At 38.5% G+C, this 27,700-nt stretch overlaps 1 protein-coding gene and 1 non-coding gene across 2 annotated transcripts in view; both read left to right on the top strand.

Annotated features, from left to right (window-relative positions):
* The window catches only part of LOC121477618 (translation initiation factor IF-2-like), a 72,261-nt gene that overhangs the window by 30,282 nt on the left and 14,279 nt on the right, over positions 1-27,700 (top strand). The gene's annotated exons all lie outside the window — the stretch shown is intronic.
* On the top strand, positions 8,927-9,033 carry LOC121477631. Its single transcript, XR_005984302.1, has one exon. It is a non-coding gene; the product is annotated as a U6 spliceosomal RNA (small nuclear RNA).

The raw sequence follows: 27,700 nt of genomic DNA, 5'->3' as shown, positions 1-27,700 counted from the left end.
ATCTTTTATTTTTATATTGATTATTTTTTATCAAAATGTTTGTGTATGTACATTGTTTTGATCATGTGTTTACATAATAACTGTAGGGTTGATTCAATGTGGGAGACATATTTTTGACCTTAAAGTCTTGTATTCCAGAGAATCTAAACACATTAATTCAGTGTATATATGTATTTTTTTGACACCAAGTAGGAAAGAATGATCAATATAAGACACTCCAGGATGAAAATATAATAATGAGGATAAAATAATGAGGAAGTAGAATGCAGATATGAATTTAAGATGAAAAAAATGATACAGAACTTTTTGACTATTAAAAAAAGAACTAGTTCAAAACTGATGACTACCAGAGGGCAAGTTGTGGGGAGGATGGGTGAAATAGGTGAAGGGGATTAAGAGTACTGTTACCATCATGAGCACCAAAAAATGTATAGAATTGTTGAATCACTATATCATACACTTGAAGCTAATATAATACGGTTATGTTAACTGCACTGCAATTAAAAAGAGGGACTGTTCATATGTTTTTAATGAATGCTAATAACTTTCAAATTACTATACTGTAAAGTTTCTACTGATTTTTTAAATATTTATTTATTTATTTATTTATTTATTTATTTATTTATTTATTTATTTTTAATATCTTATTTATTTATTCATGAGAGACACAGAGAGGGGGGCGGCAGAGACAAAGGCAGAGAGAGAAGCAGGCTCCCTGCCGGGAGCCTGATGTGGGACTCGATCCCTGAACTCCAGGATCACACCCTGGGCCAAAGACAGGAGCTCAACTGCTGAACCACCCAGGCATTCCACTATTGAATTTTTTTTAAAAGAATGATGCATTTTATCTTTTAAAATGTCAATATATATAATATGCCACAAATTATAACCATCTAATGTATGCTGAAAAATTTTAGGTTACTTAAAATCATGCAATAATGTTTTTAAAATATTCTTTTGAATAATTACAGCAAAGAAGTTTGAAGGCTACTATAATAAACAACAACAGGGGAAAGAGGAAAGAGATGAAAGATTCTGTTTCAATTATGCTAATTCTTAAAAAGAATAAGGGGAAGGGGCAATTATTCAATCTTCTGCACTACTTTCTCATGCCAGGCAGAAGTCTGAAATCTGAAGAAGTGAAAGCTATTATCTTTTCTTTAGAGACAAAAATCCAGAAGCCGAGTCCATCACTTCCTTCTATCCAGTAACCCTTAGTTCACAGTCATAGACAGTAGTAAGTAAGACTGTACAATGTAATTATTATTCTGTTGGCCAGTTGCCTGCAAGAAAATACAGTACAGGCCTTATTCTCATTTTCATAAGTGGTCATGCAGCTTTAGCTTGGTGTTAATGATTTCCCTCCTCTGTTATCCATTCACTGTTTTGTTCTTTAAGGCTAGAGTACATGATAAGAACAGCAGGAACATTATACTAGTGCTTTACATTTTTTTGCCATTAAGTAGATTTTTGTATCGAGGCAATATTGACTAAGAAAGCATGTTGATATAGGATGTTCAATAAGTGAACAGATGTTAGTGCTGGCAGAGGAATGGTGGATAGCGAAAGCCTATTCAAATGCACATTTAAGCATTTATTCTTATTATAGTCTACATGATGAAAGAGGTAAAAAAAAAAATTAGCCTAACAATGGGTAGCTAGCTGTTAGGACCTTAGAGGAACGGTACCATACTGGTGCTAGGGCTTGTTACCCTGCTAGAAATTAGGTACTCAAGAGTGATAGGGTTGGCTTCTCTGAGCGAAGATCCCTTATAGAGTTCATGAATATACTGTCCCTGCAAAAACTATTGGTATTAAATAATTATCTAATAGACAAGTAGCTTGTCTATTAGATAACTGAAGACATACACAACAAGTTGAGGAAAAGGGATAACTGGCGTCTACAGAAACAGTATCCTATGTATATGGTTATTAATAGCATTTTTCTACCCCCATGGCCTTGCATGATGAGTTAAATGGGTATGTATTAGTTAGTGATCTGTTTGCTTTGTAGTAAGATCCAACTTAACAGTGGCTTAAAATAGAAGTTTAAGTCTCAAAAAAAAAAAAAAAAAAAAGAAGTTTAAGTCTCCCATAATAGCCTAAACATCAACAGCCTGGGGTTACTATGGTTTTGGGGATCCAGGTTTATTCTAATTGCTCTGTCATCTCTAGAATATTGCTTGCATGCTTATGGTTTTTCATACTCATCACTACATTCACATGTCAGGCAAAAGTCTGAAGTCTGAAGAAGGGAGAGTGAAGGCTAACTCCCTTCCCTTTAGAGACAAGATCCAGAAGTCAATTCCATCACTTCCTTCTTCTTATATCCACTAAATCTTAGTTCATAACTGTAGATAGTACAAAGCAGGCTGGAAATTTCAATTCCTCAGTTATTGCAAGGGCTTATTCATCACATGCAGTCATGGCTACTCTATTGAACAGCATAGACATGAAAATTTGCATCCCTATAGAAAGTGACACTGAACAGTGCTGCCTTGGGTCAAACTATAGCTTATAGGAGGTATGAAAGCAAGAAGAACAAATTAAATGATGCACGAGGAAACAAACCAGCGGAATTCTAAATTCTGGGCATTCTGTAAGATAAATGACCCAGTTGTATCAATTAAATGATATTTTAAAAGGATTTTAAGAGACATAACATTCAAATGTGATTAGTAATTTTGGATCTTGATTGGAACAACTAACTATAAAAAAGACAAATTTTGAGATGAGAAAATATAAATATATACTGTATATTAAATGCTATTAAGTAAATATGCTTATTTTTAAAGATATAACAATGGCATAGTGGTTATGTTAAAAAATATTTTTCAGTTACAAAGGCATACTAAAATGTCTGGGATGTGCTTTAAAAATATTTAAGGAAGGGATCCCTGGGTGGCGCAGCGGTTTAGCGCCTGCCTTTGGCCCAGGGCGCGATCCTGGAGACCCAGGATCGAAACCCACGTCGGACTCCCAGTGCATGGAGCCTGCTTCTCCCTCTGCCTGTGTCTCTGCCTCTCTCTCTCTCTCTCTCTCTGTGTGTGTGACTATCATAAATAAATTTTAAAAAATTAAAAATATTTAAGGAAAAAGCAAAATAATGAAGAGGGATAGGTAAAATGAGGTTGGAAACATTTCAATAATTGCTAGTTATGTGACAAGTACATGAGAATTCATTATGATGTTCACAATAAATATCAGAAAAAGAAATAAAGGTGGCAGCTGCTAACTCTTGCTATACAGGAATAATGCCTTGAGTTGCCAAATCTCTACATTTTTCAAAGTGAAAACTCCAGATTTTTAAAAAATAAAATCTCTTGATTTCATAAAACAACAACAATGTGGCCAAACAAAATACATCAGTGGGCTGGAATTTGTCCTTCGCCATCTGTTTCTTCTCTAGGAAAAACTTGTTTTGTTAATGAGCTGTTTCCCCCCAAATTTATAGTGTGTTCAAGCTTTTGAATAACTTCTGGAAACCAGTGGTTAGTGGTTCAGTGTCTGGGAACTCAGAGATGAGTGACACATTGCTACTACCCAAGTGGAGCTCTGAGTCTTGTTAGGGGAAGGGCGTGTAGCCAAAGGCTTAGATCACAACATAAGTGTATGCAGAGAGAAAAAGGCAGAGATGCAGTATTGGTCCTGCCATGGTGTTAGGAGCTGAATTGTACACACACACACACACACACACACACACACACACACACTTATATATTAAAGTCCTAACCCCTGGTACCTCAGAATGTGACTTTATTTGGAAATAGGAACATTAGAGAGCTAATGAAGCTGAAATAGAGTCTTTAGAGTGGGCCCTAATCCAATATGACTGATGTCCTTATCAGAATAGATTAGGAAGAGAGCCAGGGAAGATGGCAAAGTAAGAGGATCCTGAATTCACATCCTCCTACACACTGAGGCAACAACTACATGTAATGCAACTCACTCTAAAAATGACCTGAAGACTAGTAGAAGGGACTATACACAGCTCAAAACATAAAAAGAAGACTACATCAGGAAGTAGGTAGAAGCAGAGGTGCTGTTGCCAACCAAACCCCGGGAGGCAACCTACAAGTGGGAGGGATATCATAGGCACAGAGGAGTGAGGGGATCAAGTCCCACATAGGGTACTCCCAGCCCTGGGGACCTGCACTAGGAAAGATGAGCTTCCAGAATGTCTGACTTCAGAAATCAGCAGGGCTTAACTCTGAAAGAACTAGAGGGCTATAACTGCTCTTAAAGGGCCAGTGCACTGTATCACTTGGTCAGAGACCTAGCAGGGAAGGAGCAATTTGAAAAGTGCCTGGGTTAAATGTGAAAGACTTATTGAATCATTTTAGGAGATATACTAGAGGGGCAGGGATCTGCAAAAGCTTTCTCTGGGATTGGAAGAGCTAGTGGGCACCACCATTTTTCTTGCTTTCCTTCAGCTTTTCTAATCAAACACCTTTGGGAGGCAATTCTGATATCCTCCATTTACCTTGCTAACACTGCTTGCCCCACCCCAGCTTTCTCCATCAGACCTGCCCCACCCAACCAACCTGCTCTGGCAGAAATCCAAAGTGGCTCTTACATTGCCACACCTAGCAAGTAGCCTCAGTTGGGACTGATATCCTTCCGGAGTGACTACCACCTGCCACATCCAGTGAGCAGCCCCCGCTGAGACTTGCTCCTATCCAGTGACTCCCGCCCAGGGAGAGGGAGCTAGCCTCACCAACTAGCATTCCTGCAGTAGCCACAGCCAGGCTTCTCAGCCAGCAGTGTAAAGGTGAGGGTAAGACCTGGTCACCAATGTACACAAATCAGTCCTAGTCAGTTATTACTGATAGCCAGCTAGCAGCAGCCCCACCTACCAGTGTGACAACAGCAGTTGCAGCCCAACCATAATAGGAGGGCTCACAGAGCCCATACAGGGGACACTCCTAGAGCACCAGGTTCTGGTCACAAAGGGGGATTGCACTATAGGGCATCACAGGACTTTTACACAAACCACTGCTTTTAAGACCAGGAGATATAGCTGACCTACCTAACATACAGAAACAAACCAAGAGACAAAATAAGGAGATAAAGGAATATGCTCCAATGAAAGAACAAGAAAAAACTCCAGAAAAATAGCTAAATGAAATGGAGAAATGCAATCTACCTGATAAAGAGTTCAAAGTAATGGTCATAAAGATATTCAACAGACCTGAGAGTAGAGTGGATGAACCCAATGAGAACTTCAACAAAGATAAAAAAAAACCAACAACAGCAGCAACAACAACAAAAACAACTTAAAAAGAACCAGTCAGAGCTGAAGAAAACAATAAGTGGTATGAAAAACACACTAAGGACGCCTGGGTGGCTCAGCAGTTAACCATCTGCCTTTGGCCCAGGACATGATCCTGGAGTCCTGGGATCGGGTCCCGCATTGGGCTCCCTGCGTGGAGCCTGCTTCTCTTTCTGCCTCTCTCTATGTGTCTCTCATGAATACTTAAAAAAATTTTTTTAAAAAAGAGAAAAGAAAAGCACACTAAAGTAAATAATAGATTAGAGGATGCAGAAGAACAGATCAGCAATCTGGAACACAGAATAGTTGAAAGCAACCAATCTGAACAGCAAAAAGAAAAAAAAGTGAGGATAGGTTAGGATGAAACAATATCAAGCATACTAACATTAGCATTATAGGGGTTCCACAAGGAGAAACCAGAGAGAAGGGGAAGAAAGTTTATTTGAAGAAGTAACAGCTGAAAACTTTCTAACCTGGGAAAGGAAACATATCCAGGTTGTAAAGGCAGTAGATCAATTACTTATACTTCTAGTATGAAGGTTAGAAGACAGACATAGTAAAATCAATTATATCTACCAAAATTACTGAAGAGATACACAAAATAAAGATGTGAAATATGGTACCATCACATAAAATGTGGAAGGGGGAAATATAGTACATTTAGAATGTATTTGAACTTAAGCAAGTGTCAATTTAATATAGACTCCTATATACATAGAATGTTATATATGAACCTACTAGTAATCAAAATCCTATAATAGACAATCACACACATAAAATAAAGAGAAAAGGGTCTCAGCATGATACTAAAGAGAGTCATCAAACGTCAAGGGAAGAGAGTAAGAGAAGAAGAAAGGAACAGAGAACTACAAAAGCAACCAGAAAACAATGAACAAAATGGCAGTAAGTATGTACCTATCAATAATTACCTTAAATATAAATGGACTAAATGCTCCAATCAAAAGAAATAGGGCGAATTTAGTGGATTAAAATATAAGACTGACTATATGTTCCTTACAAGAGACTCACTTTATTTTTTTTATTTTTTAACTATTTTATTTATTTATTCATGAGAGACACACAGAGAGAGGGGGAGAGATGGGGAGAGAGAGAGAGAGAGAGGCAGAGGGAGAAGCAGGCTCCATGCAGGGAGCCCGACATGGTACTTGATCCCTGGTCTCCAGGATCACGCCCTGGGAGGAAGGTGGCACTAAACCGCTGAGCCACCGGGCTGCCCAATAGACTCACTTTAGACCTAAAGACACACATAGACTGAAATTGAAGGGATGGGAAAAGATATTCCATGCAAACAGAAGCAAAGCAAAGCAAAACAAAAGCAAAAACTGAGTAGCAATATTTATATCAGACAAAATAAACAAAAACAGTAACAAGAAACAAAGAAGGGCACTACATAATGATAAAAGGAATGATCTAAAAAGAGTATTTAACAATTGTAAATATTTATATACCCAGCGTAGGATCACCTAACTATATAAAGCAAATATTAACAGACATAAAGGGAGAAAATCACAGTAGTACAAAAATAGTAGGGGACTTTAACAACCCACTTGCATCAATGGATAGATAATCTAGACAGAAAATCAACAAGGAAACAGTGGCTTTGAGCAACACAATAGACCAGATGGAATTAATAAATAATACTGAACATTTCATCCAAACAGCAGAATACACATTTTTTTCAAGGCACATGGAACATTTTACAGGGTAGATCACATATTAGGCTACAACACACGTCTCCATAAATTGAAAAATGTTGAAATCATATTAGGCATCTTTTCCAACCACAACATCATGAAACCAGAAATCAATTACAAGTTAAAAAACTGGAAAAAATACAAACACCTGGAGGCTAAACAGCATGCTATTAAACAACCAAATGGTCGAAAAAAAACCCACAAAAAAAACAAAAAAAACAAAACAAAAAACCCAAAGAGATAAAAAAAAAAATACGTGGGAACAAATGGAAATGGAAATACAATAGTTCAGAATCTTTGGATACAGCAAAAACAGATTTAAGAGGGAAGTTTACCATAATACAGACCTACCTCAAGAAACAAGAAAAATCTCAAATAAGCAGTCTAACCTTATACCTAAAGGATCTGGAAAAAAATAACAAAGCCCATAGCTGTTATAAGACAGGAAATAATAGGGCAGCCTGGGTGGCTCAGCAGTTTAGCCCTGCCTTCAGCCCAGGGCGTGATCCTGGAGACCCGGGTCGAGTCCCACATCAGGCTCCCTGCGTGGAGCCTGCTTCTCCCTCTGCCTGTGTCTCTGCCTCTCTCTCTCTCTCTCCATGTCTCTCCTAAATAAAATATTTTTAAAAAAGGAAATAATAAAAATCAGAACAAATTTTAAAAATGAGACATAAAACAATAGAAAAGATAAATGAAACCAAGAGCTGATTCTTTGGAAAGGTAAACAAAATGGATAATCCTTTAGCCAGACTCACCAAGAAAAAGCAAAACCTCAAGTAAATAAAATAAGAAATGACAGAGAGGGGGCAGCTGGGTGGCTCAGTTGGTTAAGCATCTGACTCTTACTTGGGTCGAGATCTCAGGGTCATGAGATGGAGCCTGCATGGGGCTCCATGCTCAACATGGAGTCTGCATGAAATTCTCTCCCTCTCTCTCCCCCTTCACCCCTCCCCGCTCTTGTGCTTTTTCTCTCTAAAATAAATAAGTAAAATCTTCTTTAAAAATAAAAAATAAATGAAAGAGGAGAAGTTACAACTAAAATCACAGAAATACAAAGGATTATGAGACTAGTACAAAAAATTTTATGCCAACAAATTGGACAACCTAGAAGAAATTGATAAATTCTTAGAGACATACAATCTTCTGAGACTGAATCAGGAAGTAATAGAACAGACTGATTACTAGTAATGAAATTGAATCAGTAATAAAAAAAACAAAAACAAAAACCTACCAACAAAAAAATCTGAGACCAGATGTCAAGTAGATTCTACCAAACACTTTAAAGAAGAGTTAATATCTATCCTTCTCAAACTATCGTTCCCCCAAAAAGAAGAGGAAGGGATGCTTATAAATTCATTCTGTGAGCCCACTATTACCCTGATACCAAAACCAGACAGAGACACTACAAAAAAAATTACAGATCAATATCCCCGATGGACTGAGATGCAAAAATCCTCAACAAAATATTAGCAAACTGAATTCAACAATACATTAAGATCATTCACCATGATCAAGTAGGATTTATTCCAGGGACACAAGGATGATTCAATATGCACAAATCAATTAACATAATACACCACGTTAATGAAATGAAGGATTAAAATCATACAATAATCTTAATAGATGCAGAAAAAACATTTAATAAAATTCAATATTCATGATAAAAAGCTCTCCAAAAGTAGGTAAATGTACCTCAACGTAATAAAGGCTATATATGACAAACCCACAACTAACATCATACCTCATGGTGAAAAGCTGAAAGCTTTTCCTCTAAGATCAGGAACAAGACAAGGACGTCTTCTCTCACCACTTTTATTTACATTTGAATGAGACAAGATATCTGATAAGGGATTAATATCCAAAATATATAAAGAACTCATAAAATTCAACACACAAACCCCCCCACACACAAATAATCCAATTAGAAAATGGGCAGAGGATGCTCATTTTGGCAGCATATATACTAAAATTGGAATGATACAGAGGAGATTAGCATGGCCCCTGTGCAGGGATGACACACAAATTCGTGAAGCATTCCATATTTTTTAAAACAGGGATAATAAATATATTAAAAGTAAAAAGAAAATGGGTAGATACCTGAATAGACATTTTCCCAAAGACATACAGATGGCCAACAGATACATGAAAAGATATTCAAAATCACTAATCATCAGGGAAATGCAAATCAAAACCATAATGAGATATCACCTTAACACCTGTCAGAGTGGCTAGTATCAAAATGACAAGAAATAACAAGTATTGGCAGGATGTGGAGAAAAAGGAACCCTCATGCACTGTTGGTGGTAATGTAAATTGATGCAGCCACAGTGGAAAATATTATGGAGTTTCCTCAAAAAATTAAAAAGAAATACCATATGACCCAGTATTCTACTTCTGGATATTTACCAAAGAAAACACAAACAGTAATTTGAAAAGATATATGCATCACTATACTTACTGCAGCATGATTTACCATTGCCACGATTTGGAAGCAACCCAAGTGTCCATCAATAGGTGAATGAATAAAGAAATGTTATATATACAACATGGTATATATATCAGCCATTAAAGAAATAAAATCTTGCCATTTGCAACAACATGGATGGACTTAGGGCGTATTATACTAAGTGAAATAAGTTAGACAAAGAAAGACAAATACTATATGATTGCGCTCATATGTAGAATCTAAAAAATAAACAAAAAGCAGAAACAGACACATAAATACAGAGAACAAACTCATTGTTGCCCGAGGGGAGGGCAAAGGGGATTGGCAAAGTAGTTGAAGGGGATTAAGAGGTACAAACTTCCAGTTATAAAATATAGTCAATAGTACTGTAATAAAGTTGTATGGTGACAGATGGTAACTATACTTTTCATAGTGAGCATTTTATAATGTGTATGATTATCAAATTACTATGTCATATACCTGAAAGTAATATAATTGTAATACTGTGTATCAATTATATTTCAATTAAAACCAAAGAAGCTGGTCATCCAAATGACTTGTTTAAACAAAATTTTTAAAAAGGAGAAGAGATTAGGATACAGACACATATACATACACAGAAGACCATGTGAAGACACAGCCGGAAGATAGCCATTTGCAAGCTAAGGAGAGCAGCCTCAGAATTAAACAAACCTGTTGAGATCCCTGGGCGGCTCAGTGGTTGAGCATCTGCCTTTTGGCTCAGGGCATAATCCCAGAGTCCTGGGATCGAGTCCTGCATTGGCCTCCCCACCGGGAGCCTGCTTCTCCCTCTGCCTATGTCTCTGCCTCTCTCTCTCTCTCTCTCTCTCTCTCTGTCTCTCATGAATAAATAAATAAAATCTTTAAAAGAAAAAATAACCAAACCAAACATGTCTCTGCCTCTCTCTCTCTCTCTCTCTCTGTCTCTCATGAATAAATAAATAAAATCTTTAAAAGAAAAAATAACCAAACCAAAAAAATAACCAATAACATCTTGATCTTGGGCTTTTAGTCTCCAGGCTTATGAGCAAATAAATTTCCGTTGTTTAAATCACCCTGTCTGTTATATTTTGTTACGGCAGCCCTTGCGAAATAATACATGTGGGAAGTCTTAATTTTGCTCAGGGAAGTCTGTGAAGGTTTAATAAAGAAATTGCTACCTGGGATGCCTGGGTGGTTTGGTCCATTGAACATCTGATTCTTAATTTCAGCTCAGGTTGTGATCTCAGGGTTGTGAGATGGAGACCTTTGTCGGGCTTCACATTCATCATAGCATCTGCTTCAAATCCTCTCTCTCTGTCCCCCCCTTCCCCACCCCACTCATGTGCACATATGCACCCACTTTCTCCCTAAAATAAATAAATAAATAAGGGCTCGCTTCGGCAGCACATATATTAAAATAAATAAATAAAATAAAGAAATTGCTACACATATATTTGTAATAAAAGTCTTGCTTTCCTCCTGTCATGAGGAAATTCTTAGGTTCAAGGCATAGTCTCTGCATCTCTCTAGGCAAGGTCTAATGACTTTAATTGCTTTCCATGTCTATAACTTAAATCTGTCTCTCAATCCTCATTTTTTTCTCTATACCTGACTACTCTCCTGGCCACTAGACATATTCACTTAAATTCATTTAGATGTCTCATAAACTCTAAATGAAAATATCTTCTTGTATTCACGCCTCAAACACATACCTTCTCTTATGCTCTCATTTACTATTCATCTGTTATCAAATGGGGAACTCTGGGACTCCACCTAGACTCTTGTCTGTACCTCCACTTTTAATTTGTTGCTTGTTCTAGCTCATCCCAACTCCTGATGATCCAATCTTCCTTTACTGTCTAGACCTGACTCTGGTATAGGTCCTTACCATTTCCTTTCTTATTATTTGTTGGTCTTTTTGGTTTCTTTCTTCTCCTGTTTTTCTCCAGAAAATATGAATCTGACAATGTCATTTCTTTGTTTAAATCCTCTGATGGGATCTCATCACCCACAGCTTAAATGAAAAATCCTTGTCAGACAAGGACTTTCACCACAAGTAAATGATGACTCCACATATAAGTGCATACTTTCCTTGGTCTCATCTCTCTTCTCCATATGTACACAATATGACCATGCCCAACTACTAGCAGTTCCTCAGGTAAGTCATTATTTTGCAACTCCTTTGCATATTCATGCTCTTTTTTCTTCCGGACATTGTTAAAGACTCTGAGCAGATATCATCCCCTTTTATGGAGCCTTTCTCATCAGCACCTTCCTAGGCACCTCTGTTCTTGAGCACAGTTGATGGAAACCATCCAGTACAGGCAGCAAATAAATGTCTATAAACAGCTCTGGTTAACTGTGCTTGAAAGCCACCCAAAGCACTCCTGGAAGAAGATGCTTATTCTACCAGGATGACTGGTTACAGATGAACTGGTAGCTAATACTCTTGCTTTACCACAAAATCAACAGTAGGTCATCCTGCTGATTTGAAATTTTTCACATGGTCTTCGAATACTTTTGGTGCCTCTCCATTCAGTATGATACCTTAAGCACATAACTAATCTACATACATGTATGTGGGCCCAGGTCACTGGGATACCGTCATGAGATGGTCCAGGTCCTGAGGACATCCTATTGATATTGAGCATCATCACTACAATGGGCTGGCCTACCCTACCCTTCCCATCCTCACTCCACTGGAGCAGTCACTGTCATTGATCAAGAAAATGACCTGTTCCTCAGATATCACAACTACCTGCTTTTTGACTACAGCCCCTCATTTGGTGCTCTGGTTCTGGAAGGTGCTACTTCAAACCCTACATGTCATTGCTATTTATTTATATCCACTACTTGTAGACATACCAGCAAAGATTCTAGAACAGAGCATCTCTGGGACAACACCTTTGAAACAGATTAATCACCGGAGAAGTTTAAGGCCAACAGCAGATCAAAGGCACTGTTTGGTTTTCTTTGAGGGATCATCTGTCTGTCTCTTTCAAGCTCAACAGGAGAGAAGAAAGTCTTTGGAAGCAAGATCTTGTTATTTTATGCCTTACTGGTTTCCTGCATAATCATTTCCTTTTTATTCTTTTATAACAGTCAGCAAAACATTTTTAACCATGGTGACTGTCACAGCAATGCTAACTTGTACATAAAAATATAGAAATTAAAGTCAATTACAAGTCTTGATGTTTCAGCACACATAAACTTAAATCGGGTTAAACAATAAATAGAAGTAGATGGTTTCTGAATGGTAACTGAAAAATCTGGAAATCCAGCTAGCTTCAAATGATCCTTGATCAGGCTTCTGGGCTATGTCAATAAAAGCTGAGTCTGTGAGGGAGAGCACTGCCATCACTGAACTGAGAACAGATCACAGTGACACCAGCTATAGACTTTGGTGGTGGATAGCTGTAGGATATTCCAAGGCACCTGCCTGACTGGGAGTCAGTCCAGGAAGCAGTAGAGACCAGCCTCTCTATCTTAGACAACCGAGAATATAGAGGACACTATGTATTTCCCAGGACCTATCTTGTCTCCATTTCCCGGTGATGACCTCCTATAGCTGCACAATTCATGAGTGGATCTAGAGCCTACCTTAGAGAGAATCTGGGAAAAGATGTGAAACTCTGAAAAACAGCATTTACTTGGGTCATTCAGACAAAGACTGAGTTACTTAAAAATATATAGTTTAATTAGCTGGATTGGACTATGCTTACCAGATTGGAATAAAAGTTAATGTTTTCTTCTTATCTATTTGTTTGGGGGCTTATTAAAAAGATCAGATCAATTATGGAGAAATTTTTAAAGGCCATATTCTCACTGCGTATCTGTTCATAAAATGAGTAAATATTTAAGCTTATTGTTAACAGATATGTGTGTTCATTAATGAGTATTTGTGAAGTTTGAAAATAAAAGAAAAATATAACTCTAAGGTAACCAAAAGCAATTACTATAAATATTTTAATGTATTTCCTTCCAGTGTTTTTTCTATGAATAGGCTTTCTTACATAGTTGAAATCACATCATATATATAGGATTTTAGTTCTTTTTATTTAATAATATATCAAAGAGCTTTTCTTTATCTCTGTATCTATAAGTTAAGTGTATATTATTCCTTTAATATTCCACTGCATAATATCCCAGAGTTCAGTCAACTGATCTTTTCTTTAGGTTTTATTTATTTGTGTGTTTCTTTATTAAGAGAGAGACAGAGTACAACTAGGGAGAGGGGGAAGGGCAGAGGGAGAAGGAGAGAGAGAATTTTAAGCAGGTTTCACACCTAGCATGGAGCCTGACACAGGGCTTCTTCTCAGGACCCTGAGATTATGACCTGAGATGAAATCAAGAGTTGAAAGCTTAACCAATTTAGCTACCCAAGCACACCTCAACTGATCTTTTAATACCTATTATATTCCTTAAAAAAAAAGAGGAAAAAGTAAAAATATATCTGTGAGATGTACATTAAAAAGAATAATTTTAATTACTTCTTATCCTATGTGTGATCTTTTCCCTGAATATATCTTGGCTTATTATGAATCAAGTTCAAATATTGGTCCAAAGCACTAATCTCTAAAAGTAAAGTGTCACATGTGTTAACAATGTAGAACTTGTCCTGCCAACCAGTTTTGACACAGATCAAATGGGGAAGCAAGAGTTAGCTGGTAAATGTGGGCAGTGTCTGTTCCCAGCTCACATCACCATGGATTTTTCTACCCTAGATTTGGTACCTTCTGAGTGAGAAAGCTGGATTTTTGCTCTGCTTTGGCTGTGCAAACCTGGCCAATTCTGTACTATAACCTTCCAGACTAACAAGCTCACAGGAACAGGAAATGTGTGAAAAGACTCAAGAACGCTGGAACACTGTCATTTTATTTCTTCTTTGTCATTTTAATGTACATGCAATCTACCCAAATTGCTTTTCAATGAATTTCATTGGAAATATGTATGCATACAGTTCCAAAGTATATGTATTTCCTTTTTTTAAAAGATTTTATTTATTCATGAGAGACACAGAGAGAGAGAGAGAGAGAGAGGCAGAGCATAGGTAGAGGGAGAAGCAGGCTCCATGCAGGGAGCCTGATGTGGGACTCAATCCCGGGATTCTGGGGTCACACCCTGAGCTGAAGGCCAACGCTCAACCGCTCAACCGCTGAGCCACCCAGAGAATCCCTAAAGTATATGTATTCCCAATATGAGTAGCATTTCTTAATTTCTTACTCAGTAGCACCTCCTTCAGTCTGCACTAGCATCAAATTTCCTGGCTGACTACTTTTCTCCTCCAGAGGTGAAGCCAAGTCAAAAAACAGTCAATTTTCCATTTCTTTGGCCCAAATGACCAGGATCCTGTGTTTTGCTCTATTCTGCATAACTAGCTACACAAATGAACATCTAAAAATAATATTGAATGAGGTAAGAGTAGGAACATACAAAACACGTCTTTCCTTTTACTTGATGAAGCAATCATATTATTCTCTAAATATTTCTCATTGTGGTGAAAAGAACCCATTATTGCATAGGCATTGTGGTATACTTCTGGTCCCACGTGTACATTTAACTGCACACACAAAAGGTAACAGTTACAAGGTGCAATAACATGTAAAATATATTCTTAAAATGTGTTCTAACAACATAGCCTCTATGTTGTATGCAAGCTAAATTTCATGTTTAAAGTGTTTCTCGTTTAAGCACTGACTAGTATATAATTCATTTATTCCAATTTAGGAAGGGATTTCAGAATAGAAATGTTTAAATAATGATTGAATTTTACCATAGGTCAATTCTGACCTAGTATGCAGGGTCCAATTATAGTGGAAGCTGTACTTTGGCCCTCTTATTAAGGTCAGCAAAGATAGAATTCTATACATCTTAATCATATCTCCTATGACTAATTCAGTCCATAGGATTATGCTTATGAATATTTTATATGTAGCTTCCAGTAATAGTGCTCATTCTATCAATCAATATCAAGTTAACCCCAAGATTACTGAAAATCTGGAATAAAATATAAAATATTGAATCATTCATTTTTAATAGCATAGGTCATAAATGTGTATTTCTCTGGAGAAATCACTCTTGATTTTTTAATGTAAAATTTATGAGACCATTTGGAACAGTGGAGAAAGTTCTTCCTTCTTTCCTCCATGTTGGAGGATCTGCTCAGTGGGAATGACTAGCAGCCATCATACGTAAGATGTTGGTCGTCTTGTGTCTTATATTCCTGAAGCTGCCCAGAGCCGATTCAACTTGAGGAAATTCTATTTAATGCAATGTTGTCTAACACTTCAATTTAATAAACACTTAATAAGCAAAGCACAATGCTAGGTTGTATTAATAAGGTATCCCCTAGTTGTAAGGGAAGACCATTTTTTTTTCTTTTTTTAAAATTTTTATTTACTTATGATAGTCACAGAGAGAGAGAGAGAGGCAGAGACACAGGCAGAGGGAGAAGCAGGCTCCATGCACCGGGAGCCCGACGTGGGATTCGACCCCGGGTCTCCAGGATCGCGCCCTGGGCCAAAGGCAGGCGCCAAACCGCTGCGCCACCCAAGGATCCCGGGAAGACCGTTTTAATTGAGGTTTGTTTACATAAAGGGTAAGGGTGCAGTTTCATAGAGCCCATGCTAGCAGGACAGGCTGACCTCACTGAATCTAGAAAGCTGCCCAGACATCTTCTTCCCTTCCCCTGACTTCCACACCCTTTTCCTTTCTGTTTCCTTCTTTTGTTTTTTTATCCCACGCATGACATTTTATCCCTGCCATATATCTGCTTCATTCTGCCTTCTATCAGCCTCCTTTCTGCTCTCTGACCTGTTTATTCCATGACCCATAGGAGCTACCCTCAAATAATACTTTCAGGCTCCATGTCTACATGAGCTTCCAACTTGAGTTTATGTGTGTTCTGTTTCCAAATTCAGAAGGATAGAATCTGATTGGCATAGCCTAAAGCAAGTATCCATTTTGCTCCAATTAGCTGTTGCCGCAGGAAGAAGAGTTCAGAGGTCATGTGTGGTTAGTGATGCCCCTTTTATTTTATTTTTTTAAATATTTTATTTATTTATTCATGAGAGACATGGAGACAGAGAGAGAGGCAGAGACACAGGCAGACGGAGAAGCAGGCTCCATGCAGGGAGCCTGATGTGGGACTCGATCCGAACACTCCAGGATAATGCCCTGGGCCAAAGGCAGGCGCTAAACCGCTGAGCCATCCAGGGATCCCAGTGATGCCCCTTTTATACTTTTATACCACACAGGCAAATTATCAAAGAAGAAATGGGAGTGAGGAGGATGAATGTAATACCAGTTCTTGTCCCTGGGTTTCGGTCTTATGGAAGAAACCAATACATAGGTCATTTTAGCACAAGACAGATTGTTAAAAGAGGTTCAAAAAGCTCCTGGAGTATGGAGGAGGGTCTAGGAAAACTTCTATGGTGGCTGAACACTCAGTATCAGGAATACCTTAAACAACAGTGGAGAGGAGTGTGAAATGAAGCCCAAGTCAATGTGGGGTAATGGAGGTGGACATGACTTGAGAGGCAGCTGGTGTTTATCTTCTACAACAGGGGATCAAGATTTTTGATCAGGAGAGTCACATGATCAAATTTGTGCTTCATGAAAATGTCAGAACAGAACAGTTAGATAAATTGAAGGTAATGTAGAGCCTGGAACTTCTGTCCTCCTCCAGGAGCTAGACAGATCCATGAACCTGCATGAGGTGGATTAATGGTGTGAATTAGGAGAAAAGCCATGGAATAGAGTGCTCACAAATAAACATTATATTTAACAAAGACGATGTAACTTTCCTGTGGACTTTATAAGTAATAACTGGAGTTTAGAGTGATGGCAAGATGTTAAATATTCCTAGTAAAATCTGGCATGATTTTTATATAGTTAATTTTTCCTCCATTATTATTTTTTATTGAAGTATAATTAGCATACAGTATTTTTTTTTAAGATTTTATTTATTTACTCATGAGAGACCCAGAGAAAGAGAGGCAGAGACACAGGCAGAGGGAGAAGCAGGCTCCATGGAGGGAGCCCGATGTGGGAGTGGGACTTGATCCCGGGTCTCCAGGATTACGCCCTGGACTGAAGGCAGCTGCCCAACATACAGTATTATATTTGTTTTAGGTATACAACATAATGATTGAAAAATTCTTTTTTTTTAATTTAATTGATTTATTCATGAGACACATACAGAGAGAGAGACAGAGACACAGACAGACAAAGAAGCAGGCTCCTCACAGGGAGCCCCACGTGGGACTTGATCCCCAGACCCGGGATCACGCCCTGAGCCTATCAGGGCTGAGCTACCAAGGCATCCCCGATTCAACAATTCTATACATTACTCAGCACTCACAACAGTAAGTGTAGTCACCATCTGTCACAAAACAATGTAATTACAATCTAATTGTATTCCTGGGCTGTACTTTTCATCTCTGTGAGTACTTTGTAACTGCAAGTTTGTACCCCTTAATCCCCTTCACCTATTTCACCCACCCACCCCCACCTCCCCTCTGGCAGCCATCAGTTCTCTATCATTAAGAGTCTGTTTCTTACTGTGTGGAGGTTCCTCAAAGAGTTAAAAATAGAGCTACCCTATGACCCAGCAATTGCACTGCTGGGGGTTTACCCCAAAGATGCAGATGCAGTGAAATGCCGGAACACCTGCACCCCAATGTTTGTAGCAGCAATGTCCACAATAGCCAAACTGTGGAAGGAGCCTCAGTGTCCATTGAAAGATTAATGGATAAAGAAGCTGTGGTCTATGTATACAATGGAATATTCCTCAGCCATTAGAAACGATGAATACCCACTATTTGCTTCAACCTGGATAGAACTGGAGGGTATTATGCTGAGTGAAGCAAGTCAATCGGAGAAGGACAAACATTATATGGTCTCATTCATTTGGGGAATATAAAAAATAGTGAAAGGGAATAAAGGGGAAAGGAGAGAAAATGAGTGGGAAATATCAGAGAGGGAGACAGAACATGAGAGGTTCCTAACTCTGGGAAAAGAACAAGGGGTAATGGAAGGGGGGGTGGGCGGGGTGGTTGGGATGACTGGGTGACGGGCACTGAGGGGGGCACTTGGCGGGATGAGCACTGGGTGTTATGCTATATGTTGGCAAATTGAACTCCAGTAAAATAAATTTTTAAAAAAGAGTCTGTTTCTTGATTTCTTCTATGTTGTTGTTCATTTGTTTCTTAAGTTACACATGTGAGCGAATCATACACTATTTGTCTTTCTCTGTCTGACTTATTTCACTTAACATTATACTCTCTAGTTCATCCACATTGTTGTGAATGGCAAGATTTCTTTTCTTTTTATGACTGAGGATTATTCTGTTGTATATATTTTTATATGTATATGGTATATATATATTTATGTATATGTTATATATATTTTATATATAACAAATATATTATATATTGTATGTATATGGTATATATATTTTTATATGCATATGGCATATATATACACATCTTTTTTATTTATCTATTGATGGATATGAAGGTTGCTTCCATATCTTGACTATTGTAAATCATGCTGCAACAAACATAAGGATGCACAGACCTTTCTGCATTAGTGTTTTCATTTTCTTTGGGTGAATACCTAGTAGTGAAACTACTGGATTGTATTGTATTTCTATTTTTAATTTTTTTAAGATTTATTTATTTATTTATTCATGAGAAACACAGAGAGAGAGAGAGAGAGAGAGAGAGAGAGAGAGAGAGGCAGAGACACAGGGAGAAGAGAGGGAGAAGCAGGCTCCATGCAAGGAGCCGGATGTGGGACTCGATCCCGGGTCTCCAGGATCACACCCTGGGCTGCAGGCAGTGCTAAACTGCTGCCCTATTTTTAATTTTTTGAGGAAACTCCATACTGTTTTCCACAGTGGCTGTACCAGTGTGCATTCCCATCAACAGTGCACAAGGGTTTCTTTTTCTCCACATCCTGCCAATACTGGTTATTTCTTGTCTTGTTGATACTAAACATTCTGAGGGGTGTAAGGTAATATCTCATTATGCTTTTGATTTGCATTTCCCTGATGATTAGTGATGTTGAACATCTTTTGATCTATCTGTTGGCCATCCATATGCCTTCAGAAAAATATCTATCCAGGTCCTTTGCCCATTTTTCATTCAGATTATTTGTGGGTTTTTTTGGTGTGTGCTGAGTTATATGTATCTTTATATACTTTGAATATTAACCCCTTATCACATATATTATTTGCAAATATCTTCTCCCATTCAGTAGGTTGCCTTTTTATTTTGTTGATGCTTTTTCCTCTGTGCAAAAGCCTTTTATTTTGATGTAATCCAACTGTTTATTTTTTTATTTTAATTTTTTTAAAAGATTTTATTTATTTTTTCATGAGAGACAGAGAGAGGCAGAGACACAGGCAGAGGGAAAAGCAGGCTCCATGCAGGGAGCCTGACATGGGACTCAATCCTGGGTCTCCAGGATCAGGCCCTGGGCTGAAGGTGGTGCTAAACTGCTGAGCCACCCAGGCTGCCCCCAACTATTTATTTTTGCTTTTGTTTCCCTTGCCTGAGAAGAAATACCCTTTAGAAAAAATGTTTCTACAGCTGATGTCACAGACATTTCTGCCTATCTTTTCTTCTAGAAATTTTATGGTTTCAGGTCTCACATTTAGGTCTTCAATCCATTTTGATTTTTGTGTGTAGTGTAAGAAAGTGGTCCAGTTTCTTTTTTGTTTCTTTTTCTTCTTTCCTTTTTTTTACATATAGCTATTCAGTTTTCCAAGTGATGCAGGCAGGCCAGGTCTGAGAACCATGTTGAAGGAGGGAGTCAGTCTCATGGATCCAGCCAAGAGGGTCCTTGGCTTCACGCAGGATGGAAATCAAACATGAGCCAGAAGGAAGTGAAAGCAGAGTTTATTAAAGATATATAGAGAGCAGATACAGACATATCCTCTGGGAGTTTCAGAAAGAAAGAGAGAATGAGTCGCATTTTTGTTTGGGTGCCTGGGAGTTGCCACTGAAGATGGTGATCTAGTGCACATGTCCTCTCGGCATCCAGGAACCAGTTAGACCAAAGATGAGGGCCCAGGTGTTGTTCCTTGGAGCCAGGGGAACTTGGCATCAAGATGTCTAATGCAGGTGGTCTAGAATATGTTTATGGTAGCTTCTTTGAGGCATTCTCCCCTAATTCTTCCTTAGATGTTTTCTATTCTAGAAAAATCATTAATTCCTTGTCCCTCACAAGGAGGACATATGATATTTATATTAAGAGGTATATGTAGAGTGGATGAAGGTGAAGGTCTTAGCAAGAATAGAAACTGAAAAGAAGCAAAGGAAAAAGAACTTTTTTTTTTCCTCATGGAGGTCTCCCTTTGGTTTCCCTGTTTCACCAGCACCATTTCTGGAACACACTGTCTTTTCCCTGTTGTATAGATAGCTTTCTGCACACCAGAGGACTGGTGGCCCCAGGCCAGTGGTTAGGATGGATTCCTCTGCTTGGTCCAAGCCTGATGCCATGGCTGGTGTCTCCGTGGAGGACAAGGAGCAGCACAATTAGGGATAGCATTGGTGTGAGGGAGAGAGGCACTGTGAAACCACCAGCAAGTGACAGACAAATCTGAAGTACTGGATTAGAACATCAACAAGGAAAGAGATCCCATAGACTACAGGGTAGCGAGCTCCATAAAACAAGCAGATTCCTGCTCTCTCTGGAAGATAGTTGAGACAGAGAAATCAGCTCAGGAGATACTGGGCAAAGACTGATATAGAGAAAGCTAGGATTATAAATCTGAAAGGCATCTTGTAAAAATGTTATCTCCTAGGATGATCAATCTGTGGCCACCTGTCCAATTCTCAGTCATCTAATATGTTCTTAGTGAACACTTAACAAATGCAAAGCACAGTATAGGCACCAAGGGGCCATCAAAGCCAGGGGGGCAGAAGGGACTAACATTTTTGAAGATCTATTGTATCCAAGGTACATTGCTGGAGACTTTGCAATGTCATTTAATTAATTTAATTTAATTTAATTTAATTTAATTTTCACTCCTAGACGTGTGAAAGTTTTATTGAAATCATAGGACTTTTTTCTCTGTCCTATGCAATCTCCTTGCTTACTTTGTGCCATACTCTAGAATTTCCCCCAAACACACAAGAGTCAGAGGGAACTACCTCCCTCCAGCAGTCAATAGTTGAGATGAGGATCTTACTTTGTCCCCACATCCTCTGAATTTCCCCAGCTCAGGCTTCTGACTCATCCTTCATAACCTCAGTGCCTCTTGTCAGCTCTAGGCTGTAAGGTTCACCCTGTTCCTCCTCAGGCAGCTGCTTCCTCCAACCACAGTGCACCATCTATTTCCAGAGCCTCACCTTCTGAAGCCTCCCCTTCCAATGCTTGGGTTTATTCTCTTAGACTCACTGCTTTGTATCTCTTTATTTGTTTATGCAAATAAGAAAAACAGTTTGCATTATTTCTTCTCTGTAATAATTGATTTCCAGGTTACAAAGATAAAAGTTCTTTGAAATTACAGATAGGTAAAGCATGTACACAGAAGGACAGGGAATAGAAGGATGGAAATCTTTTAAATTGGGACTCCTGGGTGGCTCAGCGGTTAAGTGTCTGCCTTCAGCTCAGAGTGTGATCCTGGGGTGCCAGGATCGAGTCCCCTGTCAGGCTCCCTGCATGGAGCCTGCTTCTCCCTCTGCCTGTGTCTCTGCCTCTGTGTGTGTGTGTGTGTGTGTGTGTGTCTCATGAATAAATAAATAAAATCTTTAAAAAAAAAAAGAAAATATTTTAAATTTAAAAATCATTGTAGGGTGCCTGGTGGGCTCAGGTGGAAGACCACATGACTCTTGATCTCGGGGTCATGTGTTAGAGCCCCACATACAGTGCAGAGATTACTTAAATAAATAAAATTGAAAAAATATTCACTTAAAAGAAATAAAACAAAAAACAGTTGTATAGAGTAATTGAGGGTAAATTTTTGCCATTTTCAAGCTTTGATCTAATGTTACTATTTTAAAATAAACTAATTTGTGTATGATGTGCAAATATGGATTTTTTTTTTCACTTGGGCTTGTGCTCGATTATCTTCAGCTAGTTTCTTAACTGCCTGGAAGTGAGTGAATGCCATAATAACAATCAAACCAGTTATTTTTCCCCCTTAAGATTTATTTATTTATTTATTTATTTGAGAGAAAGAGAGTCCACAGTGGGGAGGGGCAGAGGAAGAGGGAGAGAGTCTTAAGTAGACTCTATGCTCAGCATGAAGCCTGTTGCAGGGCTTGATCTTAGGACTCTGAGATCACGACCTGATCTGAAACCAACAGTCTACTCAACCAACTATGCCACGCAGGCACCCCAAACCAGTTTTTAATCTTTTATACTAGAATATTTTCCACATATTTAGTATTTTAAATCAGACAATTTTCTCTATCTGGAATGCCCTTCCTCCACTCATTGTATACATAAATTCTTTATAAATTAAAAATCACACACTATATAAGTATATTCCTATTATAAAAATGGAAATAGTATGTGAGTACATATATAAAATATCTTTTCTCCTCTAATGTCAAAAAGTTCTGTTATGTTTGGGGGATTGATGTGCTGACTGATAAGCTAGGTTTTCCAGGTTTCTTGCCGTTGTGTGATCACATGGCATAGTTCTGCCAATGGGATGTAAGCTTACTGGGAAAGACTTCTGGCAAAGCTGTTTTTTCCCCTGAGAAAGAGATAAATCTGGAACACATTTTCTTTTATCTTCTTCAGGACTAGAATTTGGAGGGAATGCCTGGAGTTAAAACAACAATCTTGTGACTGTGAATATGAGACACACACCTGAAAGATGGTGGGTCTAAGCTTAGAAAGAGCTTAGACCCTGGATTTATGTGACCAAAATAAACTCCTTTTTTGTTTATATTCATATTCCTGTTCTAAGCAGCTACGTATTACATACTTCCAGCCCCCAATTCCAAACCCACCCCAGATATGGTATGTATTTTTTTAAGACCCATCTATATTCATAGCACATTAAATTTTTATTCAAGTTTTTTCCCCAAAATGTATGTATTATTCTGAACCTTCTCTTTTGACTGAAGAATATGGTCTAGAGGCACCTGGGTGGCTCAGTCAGTTAAGCAGCTACTCTTGATTTCAGCTCAGGTCACAATATCAGGGTCATGAGATGGAACCCCAATTCGGGTTCTGTGTGGAGTGTAGAACCTGCTTAAGATTCTCTTTCTCTCCTTCTCCATCTCTCTTTCTTCCACTTGCACTCTTTCTCTCCCTAAAAAGAAAGAAAAAATCTTAAAAATATAAAATAGATTTTCTTTTTTCTTTTCTTTTAAAAGTGACACTTGTTCTAGAAATAGAGAAAAACTTTAAGTAAAAAGCAGCAAATGTCCCTAAATTCCACTATTTTAAAATAACTCGGATTATTATTGATAAGCATTCTGTCTATCAGCTCTCTCTGAAAATACTGGGAGTCATTCTCCCACTACCACCTTCATGTACATGTGTATACACATTCACACACATACGTACAGTCAAATAATAACAAATATAGACACAAATACACTTATACACAAATATGCACACAAATATACACAACACACAATCACACACATGCAAATATACACACCTACTCATGTGGGAAGGTGAGACAGAGAAACTTACAAAACCTATTAAAAAGTGTTCAATTCTGGGAGCACCTAGGTGGCTCAGTTGGTTAAACAGCTGTCTTCAGCTCAGATCGTGATCCCAGAGTCCTGGGATTGAGCTCTGCATAGGGCTCCCTGCTCAGTGCTTCTCCCAGTCCCTCTACTATTCCCGCTGCTTGTGCTCTCTGGCATTCTCTGTTAAATAAATTAATAAAATCTTTAAATAAATAAATAAATGTAGAACTGAGTAATTGATTTAAATTTATGAATTTAAGAAGAAATTTTACTCTTTATATATAGTATTAGAACATTTAGTGGACCATAAGTTTCACCATATTTTTTTTTTTCTATTTATTTATTTATGATAGGCACAGAGAGAGAGAGAGAGAGTCAGAGACACAGGCAGAGGGAGAAGCAGGCTCCATGCACCGGGAGCCCGACGTGGGATTCGATCCCGGGTCTCCAGGATCGCGCCCTGGGCCAAAGGCAGGCGCCAAACCGCTGCGCCACCCAGGGATCCCTTTTTTTTTTTTTTTTTTTGTTTCACCATATTTTTAAGTTTAACTAATTTAGTTCATAAGAATGATTTAATTACTTGGGAATGTTTGGCATTTAGACAATTGAAGGACTTAAAAGAAAGTCAATATATTAAATTTCTAAACCCTGTTTAAAACATTTAAAAGAGTTCAATTAACTACATTTGAGAATGTAACCAAGTATTAACTGAAGGCCATACAAAGTGACAGTTCAAATCTGCTAGACTTATAATGAAATGAGATTTGTAAGCTGAAGTTAAATGCTTAAGGAAGAATGAAATTAGAACCTGTAAATTAATAAATTGATTACTCAATTTAAAAACCAAAGTGACTTCTAAATTGCCTTTTCTGTGACCATAAAAATATCCTCACATTCATGAAGTGAAATTTAAAGAATTGTCAACTTTGGATAAATATTTCTTCACCATTCAGACGTATTGTGTCTCCTATCTTCTAAATTTAAGACAAAAGATTATGAAAACCATTAAAGATTTGTAGTCATTATGTTTTCATCATTCTTTAAGACTATGTGTTAATTTTAGCATTGAAAATTTTCCTAGTACAAAAAATAACAGGATTAACTCTGGGACATAGGGTGTCCAACCATCCCAGGGTGCCTGGGAATGAGGGGTGTATTGGACCTCAGGACTAACTGTGCTAAGCCCAGTAACTTTGGTCACCCTAATGAAAAGCATTGGGGCATATGTGCTAAGACTGTAGATTCTAACACCTACATTTGAGAATTGGCTCTTCAGCTTATTTTCTCTTTATCACGAGCAAATGGCTTTTTTTCCTCATCACTAAAATGGTGATAAAACACCTTTTCCGCACTACCCAGGGGAAGGAAACATAGGGCTTTGTTCTATATTCCCATTATAACTCAATGAGAAACTTTTACAATGTCTAGAGCCTCGACATCCTGCAAAGGGAGGAGGACGTCCTCAAATTCCTTGCAGCAGGAACCCACTTTAGGTGGCACCAATCTTGACTTCCAAATAGAACAGTCCATCTACAAAAGGAAAAGTGATGGCGTCTACATCATAAGTCTGAAGAGAACCTGTTAGAAGCTTCTGCAGGCAGCTCAGGCCATTGTCACCATTGAAAACTCCAATGATGAGCATCATATCTTCCAGGAGTACTGGCTCATGGGCTACGCTGAAGTTGGTTGCTGCCATTGGAACCTCTCCTATTACCAGTTGCTTCACTCTTAAAACCTCCACTAACCTCCAGATCCAGGCAGCCTTCCCAGTGTCTTTAGGAGGTTACTGATCCCAGGGCTGACCACCAGCCTCTCACGGAGATGTCTTATGTTAATCCACCTACCATCATCACTCTGTGTAACGCAGTCTCTCCTCTGCACTGTGTGGGCATTGCCATCCCATGCAACAGCAAGGGAGATCACTCAGTGGGCTGGAGGTGGTGGATGCTGGCCTGGGAAGTTCTGTACATGCCTGGCACCATCTCCTATGAACATTCATGGGAGGCCTCCCTGATCTCTCTTTCTGCAGAGAGCCTGAAGAGCCTGCAAAGGAGGAGCAGGCCACTGTTGAAATGGCCATGACCAAAGAGGAATTTCAGGGTGAATGGACTGTTCCAGCTCCTGAGTTCACTGCTATACAACCTAGGGTTGCAGGCTGCCCAAAGGCATGGTGTCCTCTGTGCCTATTCAGCAGTTCCTTACAAAGACAGGAGTGGTTAGCCGGCCACTGAAGACTGGTCTGCAGCTCCCACTGCTCAGGCCACTGAAAGGGTAGGAACAATTCCTGAGTGGTCTTAAGATGCTCTTCCTCAAAGGCAAAAAAATGGAAATGAGGTTGATGGAAAATAACCAGTTTCAAGAAACAAACGGTGAATATATATCTGCAAGGATTATTGTGAAAAATAAATGAGTTACCATATGAAAGCATCTATATTAATTATCTGCAATAATACTTAGAGTGTGGTAAGCACTAAAGATATACTAACTGCTATTGGGAGCTCCCCACAGGAACTTCAATTATTGGACAAGTCATGTTTGTTCTTCATTTTATTTTGTTCTCTAAAATTGTTTTAATTTCTTTGCCTTTCTTCTCTGCATTCATTGTGATATCCTCACATCTTTCTTTCATGTCAACTAGCAGACAATGGCAGTTGCCTGTCTGATAAAAGTTTCCCTCTTCTTCCTCACGAACAGAACTCTATTTTAGTTTTGGTGGCAATAGATATAGCTTAATTAGTTGATTTACAGGGCTTTCTTGAAGCAGGTTGGATGGATGACATACAACACAGTTCTGGCCAAGGTGATACTGTGTAAGTCTACCACGTGGGATATTTAGGAAAGGTCTCTGAAAGCCGTCTAAGCTGGTGCATGTCTTATGTCTTTTGTCTTTTTTCCTCCTTATTTCCTTCTAGATGATAGATGTAAGGTGGAAGGAGAAGAGCTATCTTGAGATAAGAGCTATACCTTAGAGATGCTAGAGCAGAAAGCTAATTAGATCTTTGATAGCTTCTTTGAAGAATCAAAAAATTACACCATTGTTTGTTTAAACATTTCTTAAGTTTCCTGTTACACACAATTGAAAACAATTCCAATTATTACAAACCATTCATTTAATTTTCGGCAATGTAAAAAGTGTGGAGTACTTCAATAGTTTTCGTGTCATTTTGAGATAGAGCCATGCTAATCTCATCTTTGAGATTCGCTCCAATTTTGATGTATGTGCTACTAAAAAGACCAGGATAGTGCTTCTTCTTTGATGGTGAAAAAAAGTTTAAGAGGAAAGTCAGGTCATCAAGGTCAAGCAAATCTTGTCATCCTTTTTTTTTTTTTTTAATTTTTTTTTTTTTTTTTAATGATAGTCACAGAGAGAGAGAGAGAGAGAGAGAGAGAGGCAGAGACACAGGCAGAGGGAGAAGCAGGCTCCATGCACCGGGAGCCTGATGCGGGATTCGATCCCGGGTCTCCAGGATCGCGCCCTGGGCCAAAGGCAAGCGCCAAACCACTGCGCCACCCAGGGATCCCCAAATCTTGTCATCCTTAATGATAATTACAGGAGTCAGTGCGGAGAGCCAAGGAAGGGGAGAGAGAAACTAGCAAT

This window comes from Vulpes lagopus, chromosome 17 (assembly GCF_018345385.1).
Source record: "Vulpes lagopus strain Blue_001 chromosome 17, ASM1834538v1, whole genome shotgun sequence".
In the NCBI taxonomy this organism is placed as follows: Eukaryota; Metazoa; Chordata; class Mammalia; order Carnivora; family Canidae; genus Vulpes; species Vulpes lagopus.
Note: the sequence above shows the minus strand (reverse complement) of the source record. Positions and strands in the feature narration are given on the sequence as shown.